The following is a 19,516-nucleotide window of genomic DNA, read 5'->3' on the forward strand; positions in this document are numbered from 1 at the left end:
TGCTGCGCACTCCCAAACATGCTCCATCCGTCATGCTGCGCACTCCCAAACGTGCTCCATCCGTCATGCTGCGCACTCCCAAACGTGCTCCATCCGCCATGCTGCGCACTCCCAAACGTGCTCCATCCGCCATGCTGCGCACCCCCCATCATGCTCCATCCGCTTAGGAGTGCGCAGCATGCCGGATGGTGCACGATGGGGAGTGCGCAGTATGGCGGATGGAGCACGTTTGGGAGTGCGCAGCATGGCGGATGGAGCACGTTTGGGAGTGCGCAGCATGGCGGATGGACCACGTTTGGGAGTGCGCAGCATGGCGGATGGACCACGTTTGGGAGTGCGCAGCATGGCGGATGGACCACGTTTGGGAGTGCGCAGCATGGGGGATGCAGCACGATGGGGAGTGCGCAGTATGGCGGATGGAGCACGTTTGCTCAGCCTCTCTCCTTCCAGCCTCCCTCAGCATCAGCCCCCCCCTCCCAGCCTTCCCCAAGATCAGCCTCTCTGCTCCCAGCCTCCTCCAGCACGCCGTGCTCCTCTGCCGACACTCACCCGCACCCGATCGCATCCACTCACCCACACAACCGATCGCATCCACTCACCCACACAACCGATCGCATCCACTCACACACACAACCGATCGCATCCACTCACACACACAACCGATCGCATCCACTCACACACACAACCGATCGCATCCACTCACACACACACCCGATCGCATACACTCACACACACACACCCGATCGCATACACTCACACACACCCGATCGCATACACTCACACACACAGACACTGACGATATTGCACATACGCGCTGATACTCACAACATCCGGGGATATCACATGCTTCTGGCCATGTGATCCTCCCGCAGGTCCTGGAAGCTCACAGCACAATATCGCCGCCGAGAAGCAAGGGATATCCCAGGATGTTGTGAGTATGTGGATGCGATGTGATGTGTGTATGTGAGTGAGTGTGATCTGATTTGTGTGTGTGTGTGTGTGTGTGTGTGTGCTGTTATGTTATGTATGTTCTGCAGCTGCAGGACCTTGATGTGTGGATGCGATGTGATGTGTGTGTGAGTGTGAGCCGGTGTACACTGGTAACTATGATACACATCGGGTAACTAAGGGACCTTAGTTACCCGATGTGTATAATGGTTACCAGCTTTCACGGCCTCCGTTAAGATCCCAGCATCGCAAGGTTATGTCTGGCGCTGCCGGGATCCTGACGGAGCCGGTGTAGAAGCAAGCGATATCCCAGCATGTTGTGAGTGTGTGGATGTGATGTGTGAGAGTGAGTGTGAGAGTGAGTGTGATCTGATGTGTGTGTACTCACCTGGGAATCGGAGCCCCGTGTCAGTTGGGCCACAGCGAGCGTGCATTGCGTGAGGGGGCGGGGCCTGCAGAGAGCCGGGGCGAGAGGCCAATCCGTGTGGGGGGGCGGGGCCATGGCGAGCCCAGCGGCCAATCAGCTTTGTGTCACCGTAAGGACACAATTTCGGAGCATGACAGACAGACAGACAGAGATAGACAGACAGATAGACAGACAGACAGACAGAATAAGGCAATTATATATATAGATTGTATATATATATATATATAATATTGTATATATTTTCTCTGTTCGGCCGAGTTGTTTTGCTTTTGGCTATATACCCTCAGTGATCACTCTCCTAGGAAACAACAGCATGTCGTCCACAAGGAGCAAGGGCGCTAAGGCAAAGGGTTATTTTGCAACCTGTACCTCTTGTGCGGCTATGTTACCTGCAGGTTCCACCTACCCTCACTGTGAGCAATGTTCGGCCCTTGTTGCACTTGCTCAGCCGGAGCCTCGGGCACTAGTGGGGCCCTCGGCTCAGGCAGACCCGTCTGCTTCCCCTGTCCAGGTGGCAGGGACAGAGTTTGCAGTTTTTGCTGAGAAACTCTCTGAGTCACTTTCACAATCCATGGCTCAGTCTATGGACAAATGGTCTGCCAAGCTACTAGAAGCCTTGCAGTACAGATCGGTCCTTACACAGGCCCCGGGCACTGTTGGATCATCGCCTCCAGGCCCCTCTCGGTCTGCGCCGCAGCATGCTCCCGGGGTGGCCCCTAGGTCTCACGTGGAGGACTCCGGCACGGACCACAGTCCCAGACCGGCTAAGCGGGCTCGCTATGAATCTTCCCCGACTTCCTCACGCTGCTCGGGGTCTCAGCTTGAGGACTCTCTGGAGGATGAGGCGGACGTCGCAGCTCAGGGCTCTGACCCTGACGTTGCTCTCAATCTTGATACACCTGAAGGGGACGCCATAGTAAATGACCTTATAGCGTCCATCAACCAGGTGCTAGATCTTTCTCCCCCAACTCCACCTATAGAGGAGTCGGCTTCGCAGCAGGAGAAACACCAGTTTAGGTTTCCCAAACGTACACGGAGTGCGTTTTTCGATCACTCTAACTTCAGAGATGCTGTCCAGAAGCACAGAGCATTTCCGGACAAGCGCTTTACTAAGCGCCTTAATGACATACGTTACCCCTTCCCCTCTGACGTAGTTAAGGGTTGGGCTCAATGTCCCAAGGTGGATCCTCCAGTCTCTAGACTGGCGGCTAGATCTGTAGTATCAGTTGCAGATGGCTCATCGCTTAAGGATGCCACTGACAGGCAGATAGAGCTCCTGGTGAAATCCATCTATGAGGCCACGGGCGCGTCTTTTGCCCCGGCTTTTGCAGCCATGTGGGCACTCCAAGCTATCTCAGCTTGTCTGTCTGAGATTAATGCGGTCACACGTACCTCTGCTCCGCAAGTTGCGTCTTTGACTTCTCAGGCGTCTGCTTTTTCGTCCTACGCCATGAACGCCGTCCTGGACTCTGCTAGCCGTACAGCGGTAGCATCCGCTAATTCGGTGGCAGTCCGCAGGGCCATGTGGCTACGCGAATGGAAGGCAGACTCTGCTTCCAAGAAGTTCTTAACCGGTTTGCCGTTTTCTGGCGACCGATTGTTTGGCGAGCGATTGGATGAAATTATTAAGGAATCCAAGGGAAAGGACTCGTCCTTACCCCAGTCCAAACCGAAGAGACCTCAGCAACGGAAAATACAATCGAGGTTTTGGTCCTTTCGGCCCTCAGCCAAGTCCCAATCCTCCTCGTCCAACAGGCCAGAGAAGGGCCAGAGGAACTCTTATGCGTGGCGGTCTAAGTCACGTCCCCAAAAAACCGCCGGAGGCACTGCCTCCAAGGCGGCCTCCTCATGACTTTCGGCCTCCCCAAACCGCATCCTCGGTCGGTGGCAGGCTCTCCCGCTTTTGCGACGCCTGGTGGCCACATGTCCAAGACCGATGGGTGAGAGACATTCTGTCTCACGGTTACAGGATAGAGTTCAGCTCTCGTCCTCCGACTCGTTTCTTCAGAACATCTCCGCCCCCATCTCGGGCCGGTGCACTTTTTCAGGCTGTGGGCGTCCTGAAGTCAGAAGGAGTGGTGATTCCCGTTCCCCCTCAGGAACATGGTCACGGTTTCTACTCCAACTTGTTCGTGGTGCCAAGGAAGGACGGATCATTCCGTCCCGTTCTGGACCTCAAACTGCTCAACAGGCATGTGAGCACCAGAAGGTTTCGGATGGAATCTCTCCGCTCGGTCATCTCTTCGATGTCACAAGGAGACTTCCTAGCATCAATCGACATCAAGGATGCTTATCTCCATGTGCCGATCGCACCCGAGCATCAACGCTTCCTGCGTTTCGCCATCGGGGACGAACACCTTCAGTTCGTGGCACTGCCTTTCGGCCTGGCGACAGCCCCACGGGTCTTCACCAAGGTCATGGCTTCCGTTGTGGCGGTCCTACACTCTCAGGGCCACTCGGTGATCCCTTACTTAGACGATCTCCTAGTCAGGGCACCCTCCCGGGTGGCGTGTCAACACAGCCTGACCGTCGCTCTGGAGACTCTCCAGCGGTTCGGGTGGATCATCAACTTCCCAAAGTCCAAGTTGACACCGACCCAATCACTGACTTACCTCGGGATGGAGTTTCATACTCTCTCAGCGATAGTCAAGCTACTGCTGGACAAACAGCTTTCGCTGCAGACAGGGGTGCAATCTCTTCTTCGGGGCCAGTCACACCCCTTGAGGCGCCTCATGCACTTCCTGGGGAAGATGGTGGCAGCAATGGAGGCAGTCCCCTTCGCGCAGTTTCATCTGCGCCCACTCCAATGGGACATTCTCCGCAAATGGGACAGGAGGTCGACGTCCCTCGACAGGAACGTCTCTCTTTCCCTTGCAGCCAAAACCTCTCTTCAGTGGTGGCTTCTTCCCACTTCTCTGTCGCAGGGAAAATCCTTCCTGCCCCCATCCTGGGCTGTAGTCACGACGGACGCGAATCTGTCAGGGTGGGCAGCGGTTTTTCTCCACCACAGGGCTCAGGGAACCTGGACTCCGACAGAGTCCTCCCTTCAGATCAATGTTCTGGAGATAAGGGCAGTGTTTCTAGCCCTAAAGGCGTTCCATCGGTGGCTGGAGGGCAGGCAGATCAGCATTCAGTCGGACAACGCCACGGCGGTCGCGTACATCAACCACCAGGGTGGCACGCGCAGCCGTCAAGCCTTCCAGGAAGTCCGGCGGATTCTGCTGTGGGCGGAGGCCACAGCCTTCACCATCTCCGCAGTTCACATCCCGGGCGTAGAAAACTGGGAAGCAGACTTTCTCAGTCAGGGCATGGATGCGGGGGAATGGTCTCTTCACCCAGACGTGTTTCGAGAGATCTATCGCCGCTGGGGAACGCCGGACGTCGATCTCATGGCGTCACGGCACAACAACAAAGTCCCGGCATTCATGGCACGGTCTCAAGATCACAGAGCTCTGGCGGCGGACGCATTAGTTCAGGATTGGTCGCAGTTTCGACTGCCTTATGTATTTCCTCCTCTGGCGATGCTGCCCAGAGTGCTGCGCAAAATCAGGTCCGACTGTCGTCGCGCCATTCTCGTCGCTCCAGATTGGCCGAGGCGGTCGTGGTACCCGGATCTGTGGCATCTCACGGTGGGTCAACCGTGGGCTCTCCCAGACCGCCCAAAGCGTCTAGCCAGGCTTCCGCAGGTCCGCACGTTCCTGCAGAGAGTTTGCCACATAGTCCCACCTTACAAGCGTCCGCTGGAACCCTGGGACCTTAACAGGGTGCTAACGGCTCTTCAGAAACCACCTTTCGAGCCGCTGCGGGATGTCTCTTTATCACGTCTTTCGCAGAAGGTGACATTTCTAGTGGCAGTTACATCGCTCCGTAGAGTGTCGGAGCTGGCAGCGCTGTCATGCAAAGCCCCCTTCCTGGTTTTTCACCAGGATAAGGTGGTTCTGCGTCCTGTTCCGGAATTTCTCCCTAAGGTGGTATCTCCTTTTCATCTCAAGCAGGATATCTCCTTACCTTCATTTTGCCCTAATCCAGTTCACCAATGTGAAAAGGATTTGCACTCATTAGATCTGGTGAGAGCACTCCGGTTCTACGTGTCTCGCACGGCGCCCCTGCGCCGTTCTGATGCGCTCTTTGTCCTTGTCGCTGGCCAGCGTAAGGGTTCACAGGCTTCCAAGTCAACCTTGGCTCGGTGGATCAAGGAACCGATTCTTGAAGCCTACCGTTCTTCTGGGCTTCCGCTTCCTTTGGGGCTGAAAGCCCATTCTACCAGAGCCGTGGGTGCGTCCTGGGCATTGCGGCACCGGGCTACGGCTCAGCAGGTGTGTCAGGCAGCTACCTGGTCTAGTCTGCACACTTTCACGAAACACTATCAGGTGCATACCTATGCTTCGGCAGACGCCAGTCTAGGTAGGCGAGTCCTTCAGGCGGCGGTTGCCCACCTGTAAGAGGGGGCCGTTTTGGCTCTTTTTACTGAGGTATTCTTTACCCACCCAGGGACTGCTTTTGGACGTCCCAATTGTCTGGGTCTCCCAATGGAGCGACAAAGAAGAAGGGAATTTTGTTTACTTACCGTAAATTCCTTTTCTTCTAGCTCCTATTGGGAGACCCAGCACCCGCCCCTGTTCCCTTCGGGCTGTTTGTTCTTTTGTGTACACATGTTGTTCATGTTGAATCGTTTCTTTTGGTTCATGGTTTTCAGTTCTCCGAACATCCTTCGGATTGAATTTACCTTAGACCAATTTATAAGTTTCCTCCTTCCTGCTTTTGCACCAAAACTGAGGAGCCCGTGATGCACGGGAGGGTGTATAGGCAGAGGGGAGGGGTTACACTTTTTAAAGTGTAATACTTTGTGTGGCCTCCGGAGGCAGAAGCTATACACCCAATTGTCTGGGTCTCCCAATAGGAGCTAGAAGAAAAGGAATTTACGGTAAGTAAACAAAATTCCCTTCTTTTTTGTTGTTTTTTTTTTCTCGGTCTGCGTTTCTTTCTTTTATTTCTTTCTTCCTTCTCTCCTTCCTATTTTCTATCTTTAAACATGGCTACCAAAATACTTTCCTATAATGTTAGAAGTTTGAATTCTCAAAGAAAAAGGTATCTGACCTGGAAGGAAGTTAGGATCTCAAAGACTGATATCATATGCCTGCAAGAGGTAAAACTGACTAGAAATGACCATCCAAAATTTACGAAAAAAAAATTTCCTCACACTTTCGCCTCACTGAATAATGGAAAAAATGCAGGGGTAATGATTTTGGTTAGGAACACTGTCTCATTTAAGCTCCTAACTGAAAACAAAGATGAGGAAGGTAGGTACATTGTCATTACCTGCTTAATCAATAACCACCCGTGCACAATTGTCAATGTGTATGCCCCGAACAAAACTCAAATGGATAGGTTGTGTGAGGTTATACAGGAAACCAAAAAAGGCAACCTTATGTTTTTAGGAGACTTTAACCTTGTTTCGGATAATATGCTAGATACTACTGCCTCGACCAGACATACGAAGCACTGTTTAAACAATTGGGTAAATAGGCAGGAGTTTCTGGATGCATTTCGTTGTATAAATTCTGCTTCAAGAGAATAGACATACTATTCTGATATCTATAATACATTTTCACGTATTGATTTAATCCTAATGGACTCCCTTTCAATTTCCAAAATTTGCAAAATGAAATCCTACCTAAAACGTTTTCGGATCATTCCCCAATTTATTGTGACGTTTGTTTGGGCCCACTTTCGCAAAGTAACTCTCTGGAAGAGTAACTCCTTTCTCATAAATTCTCCCACTTATAGAAAAAATATTGAAAACTCAATCAAATTGTACTTTAACGAAAATGTAACAGATGAAATGTGACGATTAGTGATGTTGAACCGCCCATAAGGCAGAAATATGAGAGAATCTCATTCAAATTTCTTCTTTGCATAAAAAAAACCCCCAAACATAAAATTTGACGCAATTCAGATAAAGATTAGAGAAAAAGAACCGGCACCGCAAGCAGTCAAGGCTCCGTCTTCAGAAATGCATAAAGAAATTTTACACCTTATGGTTGACCTGAAATCGGAATTGTAGAAAGAATTTGAATCTAAATTTTTATACTTCCCTCAATAAACCTACTAAATTAATGGCGCAAAATATAAAGCAGACTAGAATTAAAAAAAAAAAAAGATACATAGAATCACAGTTACATAGTTACATAGTTACTTAGGTTGAAAAAAGACCTAGGTCCATCTAGTTCAACCTTCCTCCAACAGTTCTACATTTGGTCACTAAGTCATTTATAACCAACAATGTTGTGTGTAGTGAGCAAATCATCCAGCCCTTTTTTAAAAGCTGTTATAGTATCAGCCATTACTACCTTTTGTGGTAGGGCATTCCACAGTCTGACTGCTCTAACTGTAAAGAACCCTTTCCTATTTAGCTGTCGGAATTGCTTTTCTTCCACTCGCAGTGAGTGCCCCCTGGTCCTTAGTATGGTCTTTGGAAGGAATAAGTCACGTGCCAGTCCTTTATATTGACCACACATGTATTTATACATATAAATGAGATCTCCTCTGAGACGTCTTTTTTCTAAGCTAAACATATCTAACTTTTTCAACCTCTCATCATATGGAAGGCCTTCCATTCCTTGTAATAGTCTAGTTGCCCGCCTTTGAACTGCCTCTAACTTCTGAATGTCCTTTTTAAAATGTGGAGCCCAAAACTGGTTCCCATTTTCCAGATGTGGCCTTACAAGTGATTTATAGAGGGGTAACAATACGTTGGGATCACGGGATCTAATCTCTCTTTTTATACACCCTAAAATCTTGTTTGCTTTAACAACTGCTGCCTGACATTGAGTGCTGCTGCTCAGCTTATTTGTAATGAGAATACCCAAGTCCTTCTCCTGTTCTGTAGTGCCGAGTTTACTTCCATTCCATGTATATGCAGCTATAGGATTACTCCGTCCTAGGTGAATTACTTTACATTTATCAACATTAAATCTCATTTGCCAAGTATCTGCCCATTCTGACATCTTATCCAGATCTTTTTGTAATATTGTACTATCAAGGTCAGTTTTTAATATCCTACATAGTTTGGTCTCATCAGCAAAGACTGACACTTTACTATCAATCTCATCCACAAGGTCATTAATAAAGAGATTAAAAAGAATCGGTCCTAGCACAGATCCCTGCGGCACCCCACTGCTGACTGCAGCCCATTTAGAGAATGTACCATTTATGACTACTCTTTGTTTCCTATCTTTTAGCCAATTCCTTACCCAGTTGCATATAGTTTCCCCTAGTCCTTGCTTCTGGAGCTTTAATATAAGGCTATTGTGTGGTACAGTATCAAATGCCTTTGCAAAGTCCAAATAAATCACATCAGCTGCATTACCAATATCCAGGTTTGCACTTACCCCCTCATAGAACCCCAACAGGTTGGTTACACACGACTTATCTTTCATGAATCCATGCTGTTTGTCAGTTATTATATTATTTTCTGCATTATATTTTTGCATGTCATCCCTTAAAATGCCCTCAAAAACTTTGCATACTACTGATGTCAGACTTACTGGACGGTAGTTGCCTGGATCTACCCTCTTACCTTTCTTAAATATCGGTACCACATCAGCAATCCTCCAATCCTGAGGCACCAACCCTGTTACAAGTGAGTCTAAAAAGATGAGATACAGCGGTCTGTCGATTAATGGAGCTCAATTCCCTCAATATTCGTGGATGAATGCCATTTGGCCCTGGGGATTTGTCAATGTTTAGTTTACTTAGACGTAGGCATACTTCTTGTGTTAAATTAATTTATATCGGGTGGTGACCTTTTGATTTTTCTCTTGTTGAATGATCCCTGGTACAGTCAGTTCCTTGGTGAACACAGATGAGAAATGCCTATTTAATATCTCAGTCTTTTGTTTGTCCTCTAGAACTAACTTGTTATTATATTTTAAGGGGCCAATACTATCCTTTGTTTTCCTTTTGGCATTAATGTATTTATAAAAGATTTTGGTATTTATTTTAATGTCATTGGCGATTTTTGTTTCAGTAGCTAGTTTTGCTTGTTTGATTTTCTTTTTTGCATTTCCTATTGATATCTTTATACTCCTGAAATGCTATTTCTGTATTCTCAGCCTTTAAGATTTTAAACACCCTTTGTTTTTGTTTTATTATACTTTGTACAGTCTTATTTATCCACAGTGGTTTCTTTTTATTCCTGGACATTTTATTACCAGAGGGTATAAGCTTTTTACATAACTCTAGCAGTATATCCTTAAACTTACCCCATTTATGTTCGGTATCCCCAGTTACCATGACTTTGTCCCAATCTACACATTTAAGCTCTTCCCTTAATTTGTTGAAATCAGCTTTCCTAAAATTCCAGGTTTTTGCATTTCCCCTTTGAAATGTTCTATTGAATATTACTTTGAAGCTTACCATATTATGATCGCTGGTGCCCAAGTGCTCCCGGACCTGTAGGTCTGAAATGGTATTCGGTCTATTTGACAGGACCAGATCTAGCAAATTATCTCCCCTGGTCGGTTCAGCTACCATCTGAGAGAGGAAATTGTCTTGAATGGTAGATAAGAATTTACAGCTTTTAGCAGAACCAGAAGATTCTATGTCCCACTGAATGTCTGGATAGTTGAAATCCCCCATAATAAGAACCCGATTATTATTATTAGCTGCCTTTTTCAATTTGTTCCAGCATTTCACCCTCTATTTGTTCAGGTATGTTAGGAGGCTTATAGCAAACTCCAATTAGCATTTTTCCATTCTTCCCATCCCCATGTACATTTACCCATACTGACTCCACATTGTTGCAGTTCCCCCCAATGTCATCATTCAACACAGGTTTTAGGTTAGATTTGATAAATATACACACCCCACCACCTTTTTTGTCTTTCCTGTCCTTCCTAAATGTAGTATAACCCTGTATGTTTGTCACCCAGTCATGGCTTTCATCCAGCCAGGTTTCCGTAATGCCCACCACATCATAATCCATGGTTGACATAAGAGTCTCCAATTCATTCATTTTGTTTGCAAGACTTCTTGCATTTGCCAGTAGACATTTAATACTATTAACACCTTTATTACTCCTAGCCTCCCTATGTTCCTTGCATGTCCCATCCCTCCCTAATCCTTCATTGACCCTTACCATCTCACTGTCTCTATCTGCTCTATCTATCCCCTTATTTGCTCCACTACCCTCCCTCCCCCCAGATCCTAGTTTAAAAGCTCCTCCATCCGTCTGACCATTTTCTCCCCCAGCACAGCTGCACCTTCCCCATTGATGTGCAGACCGTCCCTACCGTAGAGCCTGTAGCCAACTGAGAAGTCGGCCCAGTTCTCCATGAACCCGAACCCTTCCTTCCTGCACCATTTTCTAAGCCACGTATTTATCTCCCTAAGCTCCCGCTGTCTTTCTAGTGACGCTCGTGGCACCGGTAGTATTTCTGAAAACACCACCTTGGAGGTCATGGACTTCAGCTTCTCTCCTAGTTCCCTGTAATCATTTTTAAGGACCTTCCACCTGCCTCTAACTTTGTCATTAGTACCAATGTGCACCACGACCGCTGGGTTTTCCCCAGCCCCACCCAGCATAAAGCCAGATGGATCTACAGCAATTCAACCTAAAGAAATAGTGGAAACCTTTGCTAACTACTATTCCAAATTATACAATCTAAAGAATGAACCTCTAGTTCCCCAACCTAATGACACTATAATTTAATAATTTTATCAATAAAGTACATCTTCCACTAGTTTCACAACAGCAATTAGACAAACTTAACGCCCCTTTCTCAGAGGTAGAAATTATTAAGATATCAGGTCTAAAAAATCCCCTCGGCCGTATGGTTTTCCCAACGATTACTACAAGACATTTTACCATATCCTCACCCCCCATCTGGTCAGGATTTTTAACAAGGCTGCCAACACAGGAAAATTTCCTTGTGAAATGTTGGAGGCCATTATCTCGGTGATTCGAAAGTCTTAAGGGAGATGAGGATTGTGTAAGCAATTACAGGCCCATTTCTCTTATTAACATATATGTTAAGATCTATGCCAAATTGATTGCTGTTAGGCTTAAAGATATATTACCGGCGATTGTGAACAACGATCAGATGGGCTTGTTAGAAGGTCGGCAGACATCCGATAGGACGAGGAGGATATTCTATCTGGTCTCACATCAACAGTAAGAAAACTCCCTCTTTATTGTTGGCGTTAGACGTTGAGAAAGCTTTTGACTGAAATAATTGGAGGTATTTAGAACTGACCCTAATTCAATTTGGTTTCGGTTGGAAAATTATTGAGACCAACCTGGCCCTGTGTTTGAATTCCAAAGCTAAAATTTATGCTTTATAACCATTTTATCCAACTTTTTCCAAATCACAAATGGAACCCGACAAGGATGCCCTCTATCTCCCCTTCTTTTGGTTTTAGCAATAGACCCCCTTGCAGAATTAAATAGAGGAAACCCCAAACTTTTAGGCATTCTAACAAATAATCACCACTATAAAATCGGACTTTTCGTGGATTATATCATTCTTTCCCTTTCAGTCCCCCTTAATTCCAGGGCTGTGGAGTCAGAGTCGTGGAGTCTGAGTCGGAGCTCATTTTGGTGGAGTCAGTCGGTATAAAATGCACCGACTCAGACTCCTAAAATATATAATAAATTGGGGACAGTAGTGCAATGCAGAATGTGCTGAATATTTTTTCATAGGAATTTGGGAAAGTTATGAAATGTCCTATAAATGTCTGTTCAATTCCTGATCTACGGCTACATTCACACAAAGCGTTTTTGCCGCGTTTTTTGAGGATACATTTGCCAGCTGCAAAAGCAGATCAGCTTTTTAAAAAACCGCATCACCTGAAAGGTTTTTGAGCTCATAAATAATGCTTTCAATAGCAAAATCAGATTAGAAAAAGGCCACACAAACTGACTGCTCATTCTTTGTGAGGATCCTCACAACACAATGTGTCTGAATGTCATATCTTGAAACCCATTGCCTTTGCTGGGATGCCCATAGTCACTGCATTTCACTGAATTATTTTGCCATCAATGTTCGATATGTTTGTAACTAGAAAGAAATTGTTAGCAAGACACTGGCAGTAAAAGATACTAAAGCTCATCACACCAGCCAGTTTCTCCAGGCCTTAGTGGAAAAAGTTCTGCAAGACTACGAACTAAAAAAAGAACAGGTTCTTGCTATTGTAAAGGACAATGCTTCAAACTTGATAAGTACAATTAAACTGATGAATGAGAGTAATGAACAACAGCCAGAAGAAAATTTAGGACTCAGTATGTTTGAGATGAAGGCCACAGTGCTGTTCATGTAACTGAGGAACAAACAGATATTACAACAGAAGAACAGCAAAATGATACTTTAGGACTAGATGATCTTGTTGAAGCTGCTTCAAAACACTTTCATATTCATCACATGTGCTGTGTTGTGCACATGCTGCAGCTGGCAATAAGAGTCTGCAAGAGGGACCCTGGTTTCACACATCCGGCTTTTCGCTGGTTTGGCGGATGCGGCGCACCCCCAGTACAGTGTATACAGTACCGTGGCAGCGCGACAAACGCCGGTCACATGCTGTCGTGTGACCCGGAAGTTGCGTTGCTGCCACTGTACTGTATCGTAATGTACTGGCGTGCACCGCATCCGCCAAACCGGCGAAAAGCCGGATGTGTGAAACTGGGTGGACATGCTGGAAATCTAATTGGAAAAGTGAGGAAGTTGGTTATTGCCGCCAGAAGCCCTAAAATTGATTCCATCTTGAAGAGACGTGCTGGGAAAGGGGCAATTGTTGATCAAGCCACTCGGTGAGGCAGCCCTTATTTAATGATTGAGCGATTGCTTCAACTAAAATAATTTATAGATATGGTGAACCCTCAAGTAACATTAAATGAAGGTCAATGGAAACAGGTGGCTGAATTGAAGGAATTGCTTAATCACCCATTTACCGTGACTAAAAAATTACAAGCTGAGGATTTAACTCTTGGCATTTTCATAAGGGAGTGGAAGAACTTGCTATTTTGCCTGTCCCAAAGACTAGGTTTAATCGCAGATGGCATTTCTGCTTCAATGAAACGGAGAGAGACACAGCTATTGGAAAATTAAATTCTTCTGGCAGCTGTTTATGTGGACCCAAGTCATCATATACTGCTTGATGATCAACAGCTTACTAAAGGAAAAGAAGCTTTGAGTGAGGTAGCAGTTAGGATGAGCGGCTACAGGACTGCCAGGCGCAAGAGGACTCGGGGCGTGACAGTGTAGCTGCTGCCATATCTTCATCCTCATCAGAGGAGGAGTTTAACTTTGACAAGTATTTGGATGACATGGAGCAGGCAAAGCATTGCCGCAAGGAAAAAGATTTCACTCCATCTCCTATAGCAGCAGATTGACTAGATTTCAGTAAAATTTTTCACTAGCTCTGAAAGAAATAGAAAAATTCAACCGTTCATCAAAACTGACTGTGGATGAGGCGATTCCTTTATACCTGGAAATTGTTAGAGATGTTGCCCATGTCGTTACGGCTTTGCCATCAACCCAAGTTACTGTACAGAGGTAGCCTTAAAATGATTAGGTCAGATTTGAGGTCATTTGCGAAGGAGGATCTGATGGAAGTAATTCTATTTCGTAGAACAAATTCATGGACTGCACAAATGTTATCTAGTATGTTTTTGTTGAAATCTTTTTTTGCCACTTACATAGTGTTAAATATAACACTATGTAATACACTATGTAATGCACTATATAAGTGGCAAAAAAACATTTTTCAACAACATACTAAATAATATTTAGTATAATGCTTATATTTAAGTGAAAAATGTATTGTAGTACAATTTGAAAATCAGACATTTAATAATTTTTATGATACAATAAGCAAGATATTTAGATAGAACATAAAATATATTTATTGGAATACAACTTTAGAACACAAAAAACTAATAAATTGTAAATATATATATATACACACAAGATATATGTAATCTACTGTATATTACATAGTGTATTACATATTTACAATTTATTACAGTTTGTGTTCTAAAGTTGTATTCCAATAAATAGATTTTATGTTCTATCCAAACATCTTGATTATTGTATCATAAAAATTATTAAATGTCTGATGTTCACATACACATGTTCATGTACTACAATACATTTTTCACTTAACTATAAGCAATATATGTAGGAGTCTGAGTCGGTGCAAGGGAAATTGAGGAGTCTGAGTCGGTGCAAGGGAAATTGAGGAGTCTGAGTCGAAGATTTGGCTTACCGACTCCACAGTCCTGCTTAATTCCATGATAGAAGTTCAAACAATCTTGGATAGATACCCCAGGGCATCCTATTATTGATTGAATAATAATAAATCCATTTTTTTTTTCCTTGAGGACAGTACCATCAGTCTTATTAAGAAATATCTCCTCTTTCACTTGGGAACAAAATTCATTTAAATACCTGGGCATCAAAATTACTAAGGATATGGGCTCATTAATCAAACTAAACATAGAGGACCTTGTTGCGAGAGCACAGAGGGGGAGATTACGGATTTGACTAGAAACAACATAAGTTGGCCAGGGAAAATAATGGCATTCAAGATGATTGTCCTACCAAATAGTTTATATTACGTCAGCGCTATTCCTCTGTTGATCCCCTTAAATTACCTATATAAGCTACAAAGCTTGCGGATTAAATTTGTCTGGAACAATAAACAAGCTAGCATCTCCAAAAATATACTGATGAAGCATAAAAAAGGATGGGTTCAGTCTACCCAACATTATTAGTTGTTATAAAGAGTCTAAATTGGATTATAAACAATCATACACCCCCCGGGTTGATCTTGAACTGTCCCTTAATAATTATTGTTCCCTATGCTCCCTTATCCTGCTACATATCCTGCCGCCTAAACTGCCTGTCCGCAAAGCCCCTACAATTGCTTCCACAATCTCAATTTGGTAAAATATAGTCAAATCAAAATCTAAAGTAACCAAATTTGAACAAATTAGTAATTTCTCCTTACAATTCCTGGCGAATGAGACTATCCCTTCCTCATGGAACAGTTTAGGCCCAAAATTGATTAAAGACATCCACAATGGTAATGATTTTATTAACTTTTTGGATATCAAAATGAAATATAAATTGTTGGATTCCGATTTTAAGCTCTTAGTCTCCTTGAGGAATTCCCTTCGGAAACTTTTGTGCAATAACAGCCCTCTACCTGATTTCATTAACAATTTTACTTTGTAACCTTGACAGAAAGTGTTTGGAGTACCAGTGCCTAAATGAGCATATTCTTTTCTGTAAAAGAAGCTACATGATAGGATGGGAAAGAGAAAAAGAATTTCCGATGAACAGTGGCAGAATTGCCTCAAAGCTACATATTCCTCTATCATTGCCACTGAACTACAAGAAGCTTACTATAAAACATTGTTAGGATGGTAATGCACGCCTGTATGTTTAAATAGATTTAATGCTACAAACTCCTCTGTCTGCTGGAGGGGTTGTGGATTTGAGAGTAGTTTTTTGCAGATACTGTGGGAATGTCCTAAAATTGAGGGGCTTTGGTCGGAGGTCAATAAGCTATTGAACCAAATTACTTCCTCAGATGGCCCCTCCTGTCTTTAGAATTGGGGGACATTGATCCTGCCTTTGTTCCACTTTCCATCCAAATTTTTCTAATTACGAAGCATTTGATAGCAGCTAACTGGAGAAAGGACACTGTTCCCAACATTTCTGAAATTATCAGCCTCACGTTTTTACATTATGATTGAGAGGAAACACCTTGTGTAACAACCTCTTTGGCCCATTTTATAGAAGAAGATGGGGTTTATGGCCTTCTGACTTCAGTAACACTACTACAGTATTGTAAAGGAATTCTTTTCTTTCTTTCTTCTCTCTTTTTTTTACTTTGGTAGCCAAATACATGTGAATTTTGAAACCCGTTACTGAAGATTTTATATATATATTGACATTTATGCGTTTATAGCCAGTATTGAACTCATACAATCTCTGTAAATAATTTGATTTGACTGTTCTCCCTTTCCTTTTCCCCTCCTTTCATTCTCCATATCTGCTTCCGGATTCCCCTTAATAAAGACATTTCCTTATAATCTCCTTCCCACTATCCCTTCCCCCTAGAATTTAAAATTATTATGCAACTATGAAATTACATTGATTTACCACTATATCTAATTAATCTTGATTAATGTTCTATACTGAATTATTTTTTTCATGCAATAAAAATTATTGAAACGTAAGACATTAACCCCTTCACGACCGACCGATTTTTCGCTTTCCGTTTTTTTTTCGCCATTCTTTTTCTGAGATACGTAACTTTTTTTATTTTTCAGTCAATATGGTCATGTGAGGGCTCATTTTTTGCGGAACGAGCTGTACTTTTAAATTAAACCATCAGTTTTACCATATACTGTACTGGATAACGGCAAAAAAATTCCAAATGCAGAAAAATTGCAAAAAAAGTGCGATAGCACTATGGTTTTTGAGATATTTTATTCACTGTGTTCACTATATGGTAAAACTGATGTCGGTGTGATGCCTCAGGTCAGTGCGAGTTCGTTGACACCAAACATGTATAGATTTACTTTTATATATGAGGTTAAAAGAAAATCGGAAGTTTGTCCGAAAAAAGTGGCGCACGTTTTACGCTATATTCTGTGACCCATAGCGTTCTCATTTTTCGGGATCTATGGCTCAGTGATGGCTTATTTTTTGCGTCTCGAGCTGACGTCTTTAACGGTACCATTTTTGCGCAGATGCTACGTTTTGATCGCCTCTTATTGCTTTTGCGCAAAAGTTGTGGCGACAAAAAAAACGTCGTTTTGGCGTTTGGAAATTTTTTGCCGCTACGCCGTATACTGATCAGATTAATTGATTTTATATTTTGATAGATCGGGCGTTTCTGAACTCGGCGATACCAAATGTGTGAATATTTTCTATTTTTTTTAACCCTTTAATTTTCAATGGGGCGAATGGGGGGTTATTTGAACTTTAGGTTTTTTTGTTTTTTTTTTTAATTTTTTAAAACTTTTTTTTTTACTTTTTTATTTTTTATTTTACTAGTCCCCTAGGGGGCTATTGCGATCAGCAGTCCGATCGCTTTGCACTATCTGCTGATCACAGCTACCTAGCTGTAAACAGCAGATACGCTCACTGTCTTTTTCACTGTGCAGCGGGCACAGCGAAAGTGAAAGCAAGTCATGTGTAGTACAGGAGTCATCACATGACCCTGTGCTACCATGACAACTATCGGAAGTCACGTGATCACGTCACGTGACTTCCGGTATCGGGCGGTAAGTAAAAGTTTACCGCGATCGCGCTTATAATGGCGCTGTCACATATTGACAGCGCCATATAAGGGGTTAAACGGCACGAGCAGATAACGATTCTGCTCGTGCCTAGCAGGCACACATCTCAGCTGTGAAAATCAGCTGAGATGTGCGCCAATCGCAGCATGCTGCCGCCGGCAGACCGCGGGCAGTAACGCTATGACCGCTAGGACGTAATTTTACTGCCCGCGGTCATTAAGGGGTGAACTCAGTCAGCACCTGTAATGCCTAACAAATATATCTTACCATATAAAAGACCCATACGGATGCCCTAAAAGAGTTAGATACGCTATTGTTTTTTTAAAAAAGCAATAGTACATTTGTCAGTAAAGAACTTTTGGAATATATCTTATCAGAGAAATTTGCTTCTTCCTCCTCCCTGACTGATCTTTCAATCTTGATCTATGGGTAAAATCTGTCTTTAGTGAACACAAATGTTGTCATTACTGAGATTGGAGATGACAATTGCTGCTTCTAAGATTCTATGGAGTAGTAAGTGGGAAGAAGGAAGGACGAGCTGCAGACAGTGATTTTTACAGTTCTCCATAGAGCATTATGGGTACCAACTGTTGTCTCCTATCTGAGTAATGGGAAATTCTGAATTTACCAAAGGCAAAAATAATAATAAATAAAGGAGAAATTGAGTAAAAAAGCACAAAGGAATTAAAATAGTGAAAAATTACAAAACTTTATGGATGTAAAACCAGGTAAAATCAATCATGAAAAAAATTGATCCAAAAATAAGAAAAAGAAAAGGATGGGGAAAGGGTAAGGGGGACAGAGAGGAAACACGGAAAGGCTGGTTCCTGCTGCAATAAATGGTACAAAACCAAGAGAGTGTGGAACAAAAAATGCTACATAGCAGAAAAACAAACCATTGGGAGAAGTTGTTGTGTCAATATCCACGGAGGACTATGTCTTAACTGTTCATATGTTTATATGATCGTTTTATTGGAAACCAAGTAAAATAAAGCACCTGGAAATTTACTGACTTATTTCTTTTCCTTGCGCTGGGCAGAACTCTTTCCTCTTCATTGGGAGAAGTAAGTGCAACAGTAAAGCCCCCGTCACATTTAACGACTTACCAGCGATCCCGAAAACGATGCAACCTGATAAGGATTGCTGGTAAGTGTCAGGGAGGTCGCTGGTGAGATGTCACACAGTCAGACCTTACCAACGACTCAGTAACGATACAGGTCGCAGTAGTGACCTGTATAACGATCTCTGCGACATCGCTAGCAAGATTGCTGTTGCGTTACCAAAACCGTGACTCAGCAGCGATGTCGCTTAGTGAAACGTGGCCTTAAAAAGTCTGAAATCATGTCGACATAAGCCCTGAAAATCATAGTCACAGTACAATGACATAGATATAAACGGAGGCATAAATGTCGAACATGAGCCAGACCAGGGCAAAATAGTCCATGTGAACAAATGAAACACTTACTTCAGCCGGAAGTGATGTAGACAGGAGTAAAGGCCCAAAGAGAATAAAAAAAAAACTAACGTACGTTTTGCATATTAAAAATATAAAGCTTCATCAGAGGAGGCACAGGACCAAATGCAGAGATTACCTGTGAATTGACAATTTTGAGAATGAATGAGGAGTCCAGGAAAAGAAAGAAGCAGATTTATCTGATAAGAAATATTGCAAAGTTTCTTATTTTCATGTGTACTATTGTTATATAAGAATTGAAATATTCTTTAAGCCATACGCATTGAAATAATATTTCCAAAGGCGGTGTCATGAATAATTTCCTTAGCATCAAGTGAAATTTAGATTAAAAAAAACATTTATTTGGCTATTCGAG

General features: G+C 43.7%; 1 protein-coding gene across 1 annotated transcript in view; it reads left to right on the forward strand.

The window, feature by feature from the left end:
• The window catches only part of HDAC2 (histone deacetylase 2), a 106,051-nt gene that overhangs the window by 79,540 nt on the left and 6,995 nt on the right, over window positions 1-19,516 (forward strand). The gene's annotated exons all lie outside the window — the stretch shown is intronic.

Source organism: Anomaloglossus baeobatrachus, chromosome 3 (genome assembly GCF_048569485.1).
Source record: "Anomaloglossus baeobatrachus isolate aAnoBae1 chromosome 3, aAnoBae1.hap1, whole genome shotgun sequence".
Taxonomy (NCBI): domain Eukaryota; kingdom Metazoa; phylum Chordata; class Amphibia; order Anura; family Aromobatidae; genus Anomaloglossus; species Anomaloglossus baeobatrachus.